Source organism: Haemaphysalis longicornis, unplaced genomic scaffold (genome assembly GCF_048455015.1).
Source record: "Haemaphysalis longicornis isolate Haplotype H1 unplaced genomic scaffold, Haemaphysalis longicornis Haplotype H1 scaffold_9, whole genome shotgun sequence".
In the NCBI taxonomy this organism is placed as follows: Eukaryota; Metazoa; Arthropoda; class Arachnida; order Ixodida; family Ixodidae; genus Haemaphysalis; species Haemaphysalis longicornis.
In genome coordinates, this window is record NW_027526460.1 from 890,280 (window position 1) to 905,501 (window position 15,222).

Here is a 15,222-nt window from a genome sequence, read left to right on the forward strand (position 1 = left end):
AAATCGCAATTCCGAGCACATTTCTAGTTCATTTGATAACTATATTTATTGGTAATTTTCAGGCTTTCTCCTATTCATCTACCAGCCCCCTTGGTAAAGAGAGGGGTGTGTCACTTGTTTTTTTCATGAAGACGACTGTCTCAGCTCTCGCCAAACCAGCCTATTCAATTTTTTTCCTTTTTATAATGGAAGAAAGCGATGTTTATCTGGGGTGTCTATGATATGCACGACTTGAAGAGGTAATTTCCGATGGGGCGACAGAAGGCGAAAAAAGAGCGATTCCTGGAGGGGAGGCGCAGTCGGCAAGACCCCACGTGCGAGGAAGTGTAGCCAGCAAGCTTGTTCCTCGACGGGTGGACAGGCGCCAACGATACCTGGACATTGTGTCCTCAGCGGCTTCAAGTTCGGGTGGTTTTTTGTTGCGTAATTGAGGTTGTGTGCGCTCATGGTGACCGTATAGCTTTTTCTTGCATCAATGCAGTGAGGCTTCAGAGGCATGTAAGGTTTTCAAGGGAAACCGAAAAGAATATGAGTGGAAAAGGAATCCGGGGGAGATTGAAACCTAAAGACGAGGGTGGGGAGGGAATGGGTGAAGGCTTGGGCGAAGAATTAAAATGAAATGGAAGTACGCGTGCAATCAGAAAGCCCTAATACGGGAATGAGTGGTATTTGCGAGCACAACCCGTACGAGCTTGAACAGCTGTTTCCAAAAAGGACCGTTTTTCCTCCATGACAATATCCTATAGGCTTGGCTGTGAAAAAGCTAGCGACAACAGTGTTTGCAAATTCATTTTAGCGTGACAGTCCAGCCTACATAAATCTTTTCATACGATTTTCTGCATTTTTTAGGTAACCGAATGTTTGTGAAGCTCATTTGGAGAAAACTACATAAAAATACATTACCACACCTTAAACACTGGCTAATGGACCTTTTACCAGTAGCGACCTGCGCATGCGCGGACTGCCGGTACGCCATTCTTGGCAGTATACCTCAGGTGAACTAAACAAAAAGGCGCCCCTCAGCTTGCTGCTTAGGGAGCGGATATGTACCTAGGGCTGCACGTTTTTGTTTCCTCTTTTCGAACAGTTCCCAGCGAATCCGTACGTGCACACAAAAAAGGCGTTCAAAAGAAAGGGGCGAAAATTTTTGAGGCTGACCACCCTGCGATCACTTGGTTACCAGTGAGGGAGCAACGAAAATAAAAAAAAAAAGTTAAGAAAAAGGGGCGCTCCGGCCACTGCAGATTGGTCACGCGAGCGCGCGCCTGCTACATCCACGTGAATAGCGCAGGTGACGCGTGGGGGCGGGAGGCACTGCAGGCCGAAGATATCTTGTGCACAGGTTCTGCGAAAGCCCGACTTTGGGGGGAAGTGCCTTACGAATAATTTCAGTTCGCCGTGGCGGCTGCTTGGAGGACCGGTACTAGAAAAAAGATCCATTTAACCTTATAACCCAGGAGTCTTTGTCGGTTCTCTGCTTATTATTTTTTACATCCTCATATTTTATTGTAATTTTCGCAGCTCAGGTTAGTTTTCGGTGTCTTCAATTTTTTTCTGTTCGTAAGGTTATGTTAGATTCGTTCACCTTAGGTGCGTTCATGGAAGCTGAAGCAGTGCCAGACTACAGTGCCTAGTACATTCTAGGCACTACAGCCAGGCGGGACATTTTTCATCGAAACAACGCCGGTGGTAGCGCTTCAGTAGAGGGCTTACAATACTGTCGGACGGCATATAAACACAGCCTAATATAAATGCACTCTACTTCCTTGAAACGATTTCTCCTGTCATTCTTTATTGAGAATCGTTTCTCGATTATGTTGTATTCATTTTATGTTTTTTTCAATATCGACTGGAAGAAATATTTATTGATCATGCAGTAAAGTCAGTAAATTTACTTCAGACTAGTGTTGTACACGTTACTCTAAAACAGGAAAGAAAGCTCGTTCCTCGTTCCTTCCCAATTTTGAAACGAGTTACCGTTACAAGTTCCTTTATTGCGAAAGGCACGCGTTCCAGCTCCACTTCGAACATTGGAACGTGTCGTTACATTAACGTTACATTTCATTTTTTAAATAAAAGTGTGGTGTCGGATAATCCCGAGGCGAAATAAAGTGTGAAATTTAAAACTCACACCAAACTACGTATATTATACGAATAGGAGCCTTGCCGGCAGCAGATTATCTTGAGATAAAATGGATCCACAGAAACGCCCCTAGACAAATTTTTTCGGGGAGAACCAGAAAAACTCCAGACATGTCTAACTGCGATTTTGGTGCTCGTCTATTATGGATGCAACACATATGGCACTTTCAACTTCGGTTTTACGAATGCGCCGTAAGGTTACTGCGCTTGAGATGTGCAGATAGAAAGTTACATGCAGGCACATAATTAAAATGTTTGCATAAAAAACTGTGCCGAAAGGAGCAATACATAGGTGTTTAATGAATGGTTATTACAATATTGCAGGTTATCTAAAATGCCTTACAGGCCCTGCGCAGGGAATTGCGTAAGGGGGTAAGCTTTGAGTAAGCTGTGAGTAAGCTTTGTAAGAGTAATTGAGTAAGCTTTGCAGATCATACAGCACAAATTTGCGAGTAGCAAAACATAACAGAACAAGTAATGGCTGCAAGGTTCACAATACAAGTATTAGTAAAGAAAAATAAAAAAATAAAAGTCAGCACTGTAGTCACACATGAAATCTACGCGCAAGAATTACAAACTATACCGAATACAATCACGGCAGTAGATAAGGTAAACAACCGAAAATATCCAAATATGTTGACTCGACGCACAAATCAGTTGCTGTGGTTAGAAATACGCATAAGGGAAAAGCACAGGAAATAAAAGCACAGGTTGAAACCGACCAACTAAAGTAACTCTGAACGCTGGTCGTCCACGTTCCAGCGGCCTCTCTCAGGTATTGTCCATACCGCATGCGGCAAAAGTATGCCCAACAATGACGAAATTCCTGTCCTTTGTCAACACGACGCGTGCAATACAAAAGGTCCTGGCACTCCCTTCGACCCATTCCCGTCGACCCCCAGACCGCGCCGTGACGAATTGCATGCGTACTCTAACTTTGAGCAGTACAGCATACCGAGACACTGCGGCGCGCCCAGCCCTATTCATAGCCGGTGACACTTCGGATGAACCCGCCGCGGTGGCTCAGTGGCGAAGAAGTTGTGCTGCTGAGCACGACGACGCGGGTTCGATCACCAGCCGCGCGGCGGCTGCTTTTCTGGCGTAGGCGAAAAGCAAAAACGCCCGTGTGTACGAGATTTCGGCGCACGTTAAAGATCCCCAGGCGGTCAAAATTAATCCGGAGCCCTCCACTACGGCGCGCCTCATCGCCTGCGTTGCGCCGGCGCGCTAAACCCTACAATCAATCAATCGACACTTCGAATGACCTCACAGCGAGCGCGACTCCCCCGTCGGCACCCCACGCCATACAGTTTTTTCCAACAACCTTTCCTCGGCAGGGAACAATTCTATCGGCCAGACGCGCATCCTGGTCCAGAGAAACGATGAAAGGTGAAAAGCATTCCCGTGGCGGCGCTATTCCTCCATCGAACTGCGCGTATACGCTCCGCCGGGGATCCAGACATTTCGGGGTAGGACATTTCGGTGCAGGACGTTGCGGTGCGGACTTTTCGGTGCCCAGACGTTCGGTCTTGCAAGGAACGCCGTTCCTTGGAACGCCGTTCTGTACAATACTGCTTCAGACGTGGCCTACGTCGTCATCTTGACCCCAACCACGGCCGGAGCCCCGCTAGCCGTTCCCGGCCCGCCTTGCTCCTGATCTATTCCTCTGATGCAGGGGTCTCAAAGACGCGGCCCGCGGACCTTTTGATTCGGACTTAGTATACGAACCTATTTATTACAGATGTTCTTGTTCGCAATCCTGCGATAGGTTAGGTCAGGGGTTGGTTGTGCGGCATTGCCAAAAACGTGTTTATTTGTTGAATATTTGCTGGAATATTTGAACCTTTCTGAAGCTTCGCTTTAAAAACTCAGAAAGCCAAAATGAACAACTTAGACAGCGATGTGCACAGTTGGTACCAAAATACGGAATCTTCGTATAAAAACTGACCATTACTCCTGCTCAGCTGATCAGACAGCTAAGCTGTTAGATATTAATGAAAATGATTCTATGAAATGAGTTACAAAAGCGCTTCGAATTGCAATTTCGCAATACAGTTGACTCCTACTAATACGAAATCCATGTGGGCCGTACAAAGCTTCAAACTAACAAAACTCTCAAACAAACAGAATCCCGCCGTGGCCATGGCGTTGTGCTGCTGAGCCCAGGGACGCGGAGTCGATTACCAGCCGCGGCGGCCGCTTTTCCGATGGAAGCGAGAAGTGAAAACGCCCATGTATTCGCGATTTCGGCACACGTTAAAGATTTCCAGGTTGTATAAATTAATCCTCCACTGCAGCACGCCTCACCGGCTGTGTTGCGTCGGAGCGTTACCCTCATAATCAATCAATCAGTGAAACAGAAAGCACAATGAGAGCAATGCCATAACTACACTCTTAATCTGGTTCCATATAAGTTCCAGTTAAAAAGGGTGATCCATATATTTTATGTGGACCCGAACGAAAGAATAACTGGAACGAGGCATATAGGTGGATCTTATCTGGAACCGTCAGCTTGTTTTTTTTATGTTCGTGGTTGTTATCTGGAACCGAAGAAATGGGGTCATGCGATGTCGGCGGTTCCGGTTACTGTTCCACTTATGTCCCAGTAAACGGTTGGGGAGAGTGCGTTTGTATATTTTTTGCTCTTGTCTTGTTCCACATAACTCGTGCACGGCAGTGAAGTATGCACTCTTTCATGTATCAACTGGAACAATGAACCGCATATATATTAGGTGCTTCTTGACCCAAGATGCACGTGCGCGTTTAATATACACGCGCACACCGCACATACAATTTAATGAACTTTGCCGACATCTATGATACTGCCTTGCAGCAGTTAACTTTCATAATATGGCTAAGCTGTAGTTTTAGTGACGTCCTTTGACAGAAAACGAAATCCCACTTTTTTGTCAGCGCCGTATGAAGCATTAAAAATGTCGAGAGGAGGATATCTTAGGCAAAAGAAGAAATTGCAGGAATCTATTTCCAGGTGTTCTGCGGCACCCAAACCGCTTTCGTGAACGTCGTATTTTTCTAATTTGAGGCGTCAAGTACAAAATTACCAGTGACTTCAATTTGAGAAGGACTAAACGTCTTCCCTTTCCCCATAGGCCGTTCGGGCAAAGCCATAGCTGCTATAGCGCTGAAGAATTCGTGGTGCTTTTGTGAACATCTTCATTACGAAATACTTGTTGAGGCCATTACATTTTATGCATTTGGTTTACAAAGCGTCGCAGAAACGGCAGTTTTTGTTCAACACTCAGTCATCATCTCGCTGTGGTGTAGTACGCGCTCAATGGTACTTAGTCCACGTTACTTATGTTGTGATGGGGTACATACATAATGGTAACCGACTGCGTCACATTTTACACCACACACATAATGCTACGCATGCAGTTATTTGCTTAGAAGTTAGTTTTTGTATTTTGTCTCGTCCCGGCTAGTAATTTTCACAAGCAAAAACGAAAGCCTCTTTGCAGGAGGAGAATGACACAAAACCCGGAGAACTAAATCTACCCCGCGGCATCTGCCTTACATTCTATATATTTATACTGAAATGGCATTCTTATTTCAAATTATGCACTGCAGTATCGCGAAAATTCGCAGTGTTTCCCTAATGTTGTTACTTGCCGTAGTAATTCAATTTCACCGAATGACCTGCCTTCTCCTGCTGGTCCCCCCGTTGCTCTTTTCCTGCACTATTGGTGTTCATGAAGAAAAACTGCTGGAAAACGCGCAGATGTATTATTACTCGCTAATTAGCGAGTATTCACACTGGATTCACTATGCGGAAGTAGTTTTCTATAACGTGGGTATCAAACAACGTTGCAGTATATATTATTGGTATTTGAAAGACTTGTCAAGAGAACGCAGTCAATAAAGAAGCGTCGTTTTGTTTTCACTGCAAAGAAAGAAATAAAGCTGTCATCAAAGTTTATGCACACATACCGCACGCGCTTACGGACTGCGGAGAGAAACAACTTTAGCCCAACTAACGGGTTAAATTGGCTAATATCTGAGCTCTTTGTTCCAGCCTCAGAGCAGCGTAGACGTCCGCTTAGAGGCCTACTCCCATTTTCCGAAGCAAATATAAGCGATCAAGGGTGCCGAGCTTGTGATCTCTTCCGCGGCCTGGTCACTGGCCACGGCGTGCATCGCCGTGGTTTGGCCGAAACCATTACGAAACGACCGCCACTTCAGTGCGGCATGCCGTGCGCATGCGTTGACAGCATGGAGGAAAGAATACAAGGCAGCGCCGCTTGCGTTGATGCATGGTATAGTGGGACGGCAACGGGTACAACGACGATTAGGGAAAAACGGGACTGCGTGAACACTTTTAACGACAGCAGCGCCCCTACGTCTCAACCTTTACGGAAGCTAGTTTTTGTTCATCCGCATGCAGCGCCACCAGTGGCCTTCTATAGCGGTTTTCTCGATCGCTCGCGTTATGCGCCTGATGTACTAAATGAACTGTCGCCTGTCGGTCAGACTGGCGGGAACGGTTACCAGTTTGGTTGTGGCGTGAAACTGCGGATTTCTTCATGTCCTCGGGCTGTATTTACTGTTCGACGATGTGAAGTTTTGCCGGGAGGCGCAAAAAAGGTCAGTGCTGCTTATTTATGTTCTGGTAACGGTTGTTGTTCTTTGACTTGTTCATCACTGCGTCCGATAAACGTGCCGCTCCGCTTCCTCTTCGATGCGAGAAACGTTTGCGGCCGTTATTCACTTAAGCTTGTGCGTTTGTGGGTTGGAGTCGGCTTGACATTTATGACTGCGTACGTTAGCTAGTGCTATTTAGAAAGTGGCTGGTGCGCGCATTTCTCGAGTCTGCATGTCCCCTTATGGTGTGGTGTTGCTTAGTTGTATATTGACGGTTGCTGTACCTGTCAGCGGTACTGAATCTTCTCGGGTTAGTCGCATGCTATTGTCTCAGGCGCACACACTGCACAACATGTTTGTCGGAGCGTCAGTCTTTAGACTTATCGGTATTTTCAAACTTCCGTGTTAATTGGGTTGTGTTGGTCTTCTGAGAGCCATAAATTTACTGTGCTAATCACGCTATTCCGCCTAATGTTGATGTGCGTTCAAGGCGTTGGCGGTAGCACTGCTTACGTTTATCTGTGCTGTGTGTGTAGTTGTTCCTTGTTTCTTCCAATGCCTTCGATGAATTCAGATGGTCTATTTACATTAGTCAACGTTAGTTGGCTATCTGACGTGTAGTGAAATGCAAGGGAAAGTGGTTGTCTGAGCAGTAGCGTAGTAACAAAACGTTCCTTTTGTGGAGGGGAAGGCAGGTGGAAACACGCAGAAAGTGTGGTTCCGTTTCTAATCTGTCAATGTCAGTGGTAACCTGAGACCTCAGAATAATTACCCATAAAACTCACGTGTGGACGATTAGAAGTTTTAACGTCACAAAGTAAGTTTAAAAATAATACATTCCTTACAATGTCAGTGGCAGCTCGAGAGTTCGAATAATTTTCAAAACGCTCGGGTGCAAATTTGTTGCATCATGATATGCACCAAACATTAATCCATTTTTGTTCAACTTTGAACGTAGAAATTATACTGCAAAAGCAGATTGCTACATTCTGTATTCATACTCTATGACCTGTTCAGAAAGAGTATATGGCTGACTGTGGAGACATTTGACCCTCCACTGACAGGTTGTGACAAATGTTTTTGTTCCTCTGCAAAAAAAAAATGAAAACAAATTATTTCCTTTCTTTACATGCTCCTGCGAAGTCATGGCTGTGGCATTCACTGGCTGAAGACATCTTTGGCATGCTGAAGGGTCGTCGGGGAGAGTGTGGCGGATTATGAATGCCCTGTGGAGCTCATAAGCCACAAAAGAGTACTTTTTGAGTTGTGCATATTGTGCAGATATTCACCAGTTCGCATAGACCAAGGACAGGTGAGCTTAAAGTATGTTCAAATATTTTCATATCTCAAATTGTTTAGCAAGGAAAGATTACCAGGGCTTCCGCTGTAAAAAAGACATTCTACTTTCGTGGAACGAATCAGACATTGTTCAATATTTTCTCGTGCTCCCTGGGTAAAGCAAGGCATAAATTTATTCTCTGATATTTTTGTACTGTTTATTTTCTAGGCAATAGGGCGAAGATAGACCTGAAACAGTGGTACAAGGAATGCATATGGCCATTTTAATTGTATTTGGACCCCTTCTTGGAAGTGTATCATCAGAAGGCAACACATTAAAGCTCTTGCACGGGATGAAATCATTGCATTCTACAAGTAAGTACGCACTGCCATTTTGGGGTCTTTCATGGTGCGTTTTTAGGTAGTTTCTTTATAACTAATGGTTTGAAGCTTCTTTTCAGTGACAGCTTGGCCTGTGGCTCAAGGTGACAGTAGGATTTTTTCGGAACACGTTAGCGAAACTTTCCTGGAAGTGTACTTTGCGACTGCAGAAACACCCGGGTCTTAATTTTGGTTGGGTAAGCTGGCATTTTGTTTTTGCGATACTCAATTTCTGGGCCTGTTCGTCCTAATAAAATCTCAGTGTTAAGAAGTTATCGTGAACGCCAATATTGGCCATTGTGTTCACATTCCGCCTATTACGGATGCTCCAACAGTGGCCAAAAAAACTACTATTTTGTATTTTAGTTTTGTAAATATTTAGCTTTTACACCTTGAGAGTTGTTATGATTTGCCAGCACCACGGACACGCCCAACGTGGTTGCTGCTACAACAATACGGTGGCAACTGACGATTTAAATTTCCAGCTTTTAATACGCCCGTAGCACCAATAATACTCCCAAATACAGGCGTAGCATGAGTAATGCTTGCATTGGATTTTGACAGGTGGTTAAATAAGGGGTAATTTTTTTAAAGGGAATTGTTTAGAGCACAGAAAGTGACGTCTGCAAGAAAATGTGCTATAGTTGCGATTTATAAAAAAATTGTGCAACAGCCTAGTTCAGCATTAGTCAGCTCAACTTCTGCCTCATACCACTACGAACCATGGAGGTAAGACATATCGAGAGGGAAATATTTTAGGGAGAACTAATTCCAAAAAAATGTTTTGCCACAGTGCGATATTTATGATTTCTTATGACTGGCCATTTATTTCTTTGTGGTAGAAACATCGTTTAGCTGTAAGTTTTAATAAGCCAGTTTCACTACAGCATTCTAGGGAGCACATTACCTATACAGTACAGAGAACATTTTTTGCAGAGAGAAGTTGTGTAAAATATGATGCTGAAAGGTGATTATAGTAATTATTATTTGATTAATAAACGAAACCTCTCAAGGATAAAAAAAACTTATATTCAGGATACCGCGACAGCAAAGTTGGATACTTTCCAGAATCAGGGCAATTTCATTGATTGTCTGTGGTGATATTGTTTAGCGCACTTTCACCTTTAGCAGCACTCCCAGAAAAAAACCCAAAAAATCACTGATTTTAAATCAATTACTGTGTTATGAAAGGGACTAAGCAACTCACTCATTTAAAGCAACCATGTAACAAAATTTTCGTGTTTCCTTGAAGGTACATGAGGTGAGCAGTAAGTCTTCTCGAGGCCCAGTTATTCTGAGAGAAGGGACTGGCGGCATCAATATTGCCCGCAAGAAACACATCACGGATTCGCCGCCTGCATTGTCACTTCAGGATGTGGTCATCCTCTTCGCCGCATATGTCATCTTTTTCATCGTGTCATCATGTTCATATGGTTGTGTGCCTTTGGAGAGTTCTTGGGACTTTTGCAGGGAGTTCTTGGATAGCATGAGAAGTTTGACAGTGGCCTGGTGTCATTTAAGTTGGAGTCTCTGTTGAAATACTTCAAGTGTTCAGCTCTACTTGGGATTTTAAATTATTGGTAGAGGTAAAAGTATCTCTTGAAAGGCATGAAGGGGGTGAAATCAGATAAGGTTTAAGTTACTGGCACATGCAAGTTTCATGTCAACTGAACACTGATGTCATGCCTTATTTTTCATCATTGGCACAATGCGCAGGCTGCCTTTGAATCTATAGGGGGTGTTAATGTAGTTCATGGCACCGCATTGTAGCGTCCTTATTATTCAAGTGTAGCTCATGAGATTTTTTTTCATGGCAGTGCTGCTGCTGATGCAAAAGTGACAGTGATTATTTACGCAGATGGCTTTCGCCTTCATTGATAAATTTTAGTACCGGATATGAGCTGACACCCATGACCTAGAAGAATTGAAAATGTGCGTATTTGGCTTGAACAAGTTTTCTTCTTTGAACAAAGCTGCATTTCTTGCTTGGCCGAAGCACGGCTTTGTTCACAATTACACTGATAGCAAGACGGGAGGGTTTTTATAGCACGCAACTGTGAATTTCACCTAAGGTAAAATGTTGAGGCTGGAAAAAATGCTTTCAAGTCTGCTTTGTAAAACTGGTCACCTGTATGATTCAGCGCTGGCTTGTTTACCTCTTAAGGATGTCTGACTTGTTCCCGCTTGAATTGATGACGTATATAATTAGTCTACTTGTTAAAGTTTAATATGTGTAACATGCTTCCAGCTACCTGGTTTGCAAAATTATATAAGATTCACGCTGGCTTTCGGGAGATTTCTTGGGATGAATTATTTTAAACAACTACAAATTGTTTGGGCAAGTAACGTGCCTTAAGTCAGGCCTTTTCAAACGCTCATAAAGTCTATTTTGCCTACAAATAGCTTGATGTTACGCTTACGTCTGGTGTCAGGAAACTGTACTATCTTTAATAATCATGTTTTAATGGTGGCATACTACTACATGTGACCTCTCGTGTCAAAATGTTTTATCGTTAATCTTGGCTCGAGCGTTGTTTTCCTAAACTCTTGCACTACACTGTTGTAGGTTTGTAATAGTACAACCGTGTATGGCTTGTTTTTAGGCCTTTCCCTACAATTTAATAGCAAACTGCATTTTCCCAAACAGTTATGCGTAAACATAGTATGGCAAGCGCAATGAGTCATTCCGCCTTTGAATTACCTTGGTTTATCTATTGAGACAGCATATTTGATGCTCACTGTTGTATAATGTCTGTGTCAGTGCCGCGGTAGACGCACACGTCTATTTATTTGTGAAGCAGTTGCCCCTAATACCGTCTTTATTAACCATGTTTTTGAGTAAAGGGGAATATGTGAAAATGCCACTTGAAGCCTAGTGTTATCGTTATGGTATTTATTCCTTGTACGTTGGTCATTTTCTGTACAATTTAAAATAGACAGCTATTCAAATCTGAAATGTATGCATACTAACACCCAATAAAGTTGTATAGTATATTGAAAAGCAGTGTATGAGTCATAATAGTTGGTTTCGTGCGTATTTTAATGCAAGTATATTTTTTCTTTTACATGCAGCTGAAAGTCAGACGATGATTCTGCGGGTGAAGCCAAAGACTGTGTGCCGCTCTAGGTGCCTCAGACCAACTTTTATATAGAACTGTGCTCCGATAGGCAACTGTTGGGAACTGTCAGGGACAACACTGCTGCGATGGTTTCTGCTTTCAAATTGTTGGTATCACTGCGGGTCATATATCAAGGCTGTGTTAAAATGGTGCTTGCGGTCTCCTGCTGATACCAATGCATCCGCCAGCCTGGCATATGACCTCGGTGTATACCGACGGGAAAGCAGAAATATTTGAAAAGTGGAGTCCCATAGACAGCTTCCCAATGCCTATAGGAACACCGTTTTATATAAACAGCTGGCCTGAAGGTACCTGGAACGGCGCACCGGATAAATTCCATAATCATTTTACATGGATCAATGTTCCAGTAATTTAAACTACCCTTTTATTTGGAACAGTGATCCGCATACTTTTATTTGGAACACCGATCCACATAATTTAGTTGCGAAAATATGTGGGGCACTGTTCCACTTAATTTTCAGGATATGTGGAACACGGTTCCAAATATATAACTGGAACTTTTTTGCAAAAAAGTTCCAGTTACTAAGTGGATCTTACGTGGAACCAGATTAAGAGTGTACGCTACACGTCTTCCTTCTTGATTTTTGTCACAACCTTGACTTTCCTTGCCAATACAAGCGCACGACATGGTCTGTCCTGAGTGTGAAGACTTATAGCTAAAGTTGAAGCCTGAATCCTTCACCACCCAAATGCTTACACGGAGTTGTGTGCAGCCAGAAAACTACAAATAACGTAGACATGCGAACGCTGGCGCGAGTTTCAAGTGAACTGCATGGCTGCGGGCGGCCTCAGTTGCGAGGGCGCCGACATAACACATCACGGTGGTGTTTTGACGCCGAAAAATTTGAATTTCCTCGAGAAATGACTGCTACCTGTACGTTTTTAGACGGCCGCCCCCCTCCCTTTCCCTTCTTCCCTCTTCCCCAACTAGGCTACCAAGCCCCCCGTATCATTAATAAAGTTTAATTCATTCATTTTATTCAAAATACTTCCCAATTAACCGACAAAATTGGTTTTGGCTTCGAATTATCAGGCAATTTTTTAATCGAATTGCCCGTATAATTTCCGGAACCAGAACATCACTTCAAGTTAACCGAAAATTCTAACTAAGCGACTTTTAATTGTCGGGAGTCGATTGTATCTTGTTTGCGAGCGTATTGATCGGACGTAGTCCGAACGAGCACAAGGAACACGACACGATTGTTGTTTGCGATTTAAGCTATTCTTCTGTTCAATATAGTAATCAAATTTGAAAAGCCTGCAGTTTTATTCAAGCAGACAAACATGAGGCTGTCTGTTTTACGGTGTTTTCAACACGCTAATGGAATGTCTTAGGGGCAGCGGCTTCATGTTGTTTGTGTTAAAATTGTGACTCGTAAGTATACCCGCGCGCGATATCGCCTAAGATAAAACTATACATGAACGTGTAGCCTCCTGAGCAGTCGGACTTCATTAATATGCTTCGGAGTCTCTTCAGCACAACAAGTTACAGCCATTTTCTGTAACCATTCTCATCCCGTAGACGTTCATATGTTTACAACAATTCCTCAACGTTTACTATTTCACTGTGGCCCACCTAATTACGACAAGTAAATGAACTCGCCGTGATGAAAGATCTGTCAGGTCACACCATAATTTTTCCCGAGATAATATACGCTATAAACATTGCACCTTTTCGGCAGCTAAAGTTGCCCGAGAAGTAAAAAACCGTCAGCAACGCCTCACCTAAAATGTTCAGTAGCGATGACTAAACACAATTCTAAACACAAGCCTTTGAATAATAATTTTACTGTAGACCACTCCCTGAATATTTACTACGTTAAAACGCATGGAGAAGTGCAGTTAATTGCTGGTAGCGCTTTCTTCCAACACATATGTACAGCTGCAGCCCCTCGCAGGCACACTGCTGAAATATTTTACAGCGCAAGGAGCATAAAACGGCTACATCTCTAGAGGTAAGAAGTCGCATTCCCGGGACCGAAGACACCCACTCGTGCGCGGCCCGCGAGCGCCCATCCGTGTTTTCTTGTATGTTCAGGAATGATGGAGACCCGGAGAGCACAAAAGAGCGCAGCCTTTTGTGCACGTCCCGACCCTCCTATTTGCTTCTTTTGATAATTCGGCATGCTTCACCGGAAAGAGGGGGACCCTTGGGGCGCGTTAGTAAGAGCGGCTTCGGGCCTCCCGAGTACGGGAGAAGGAAAGAAAAAAAAAAAGAAAAATTCTTCCAGAGATGATAGTGCAATCACGTTGTCAATGGCTGCTCTATTTTCGCAAAAGCCGTTCATCTGAGGCGGATAGAGTTTTTTTGCTCTCAAGGTACCAGGCCATTCTTCTTAATATCATTTTCTCCATAATTTTACCCACAAAGCTTAGCAAAGCTATTGGTCTTAAAGAGTCATACGTTGTTGGTACCTTACCAGGTTTTAGGATGGCCACTAGCTTAGCTAGTGTTGAGAGCAGAGAAGACGGGACACATCGAACTACCGTTCCGAACTCATTCTTGCTGCTTCTTTTCTTCCTCGGTACTTACTCCTGAACCCCGCGTTAGCTACGTGCTACCTACATCGGCTTTTTCGGACGGCGCATGCCCTTTCGGGGATGTAACATCTTCCCGCGCGCGCAGTCTTCGCGTGTAGCACTAATAAACAAATCGCTACACAATGCGCAAAATTGCTGTCTGTTTAAGCTTCTTCGTCCGGTACGGCGTATAAATCAAGGTTGGCGTTGCAGGCTCTTGTAGAGGTCGTCCAGCACGTTCTCCTCCGGACGATGGTCGTGCTGTGCTTTCCACAGTCGCTGCGGAAACTGGCGTTGGAACGTTCGAGCTCCTTGTAGCCGTACCCGATGATACGACGCTGCTGACGCGTCTCGGATGCTCCTGCGCTGCGTACCAACTTGAGACTGCGAGTCTGGTACGCGTGTTTCTGAAGCACGAAACCGGCTGTTCTCGGGCGCATCACGACGATTCCGCCTTTGCACAACGGTGCGACGCTTCCATTGCCACGTCTTGCGAACTGTGCCAGACGGAAGCAAGGCTTGCCTTTTCGTCAGACCTGCCACAAACTTGCATGGTGTCGGATTTACGCATCTCTGGTGGGTTGACCAGTTGGCCCAAGGTGCCAGCTCTTTGGATAGGGGCTAAAACCAAGGCACTCGCAATTCTGCTCATGATGTGTAGATTAATTTCTTTGGCGTATGGGCCCTGACGCACCCAGCTAAACACTGTTTCAACGGCGCAAAGGTTCTTGTTAAAGCGCTCTGCACGTCTGCTTGCCAGCCTCCAATACTGGTTCGAAAAAATAAAAAGCTTATAGTGGGTGTTTGGAGTTGCCCTTCTTCGGGTTCATCGGCTACGGGTAAGTTGCTGTCGTGAAGCATCGCTACGGTGCCGACTTCCAAACGCGGACCATTGACGGTGCGGACTTCTGGTACTTCGAGCGCTTCCAGCGTCACTTCACTCGACTGAAAACGGCTGCGGAGTGTGATGGCAACTTTCCGCCACTGGTACTGGCGGGCGGTTCGAGCTTCCAAACGTGAAAACCGCCAAATCCTCTTTTCCGGCACAAGACAAGCTTAGCTGTCGAGACAGGTCGCTGCGCACAAACGTACGTTGGCTGCCGGTGTCGAGAAGTATCCGGACCAGAACACGCCCACACTTTCCATATGCCCACACTGTGGC

General features: G+C 44.5%; 1 long non-coding RNA gene across 1 annotated transcript; it reads left to right on the forward strand.

The window, feature by feature from the left end:
- The first annotated feature begins 6,635 nt into the window (after positions 1 to 6,635).
- On the forward strand, positions 6,636 to 8,527 carry LOC144152725 (uncharacterized). The gene is made up of 4 exons (XR_013319216.1): positions 6,636 to 6,744; positions 7,885 to 8,053; positions 8,249 to 8,394; positions 8,481 to 8,527. It is a non-coding gene; the product is annotated as an uncharacterized LOC144152725 (long non-coding RNA).
- The last annotated feature ends 6,695 nt before the right edge of the window (positions 8,528 to 15,222 follow it).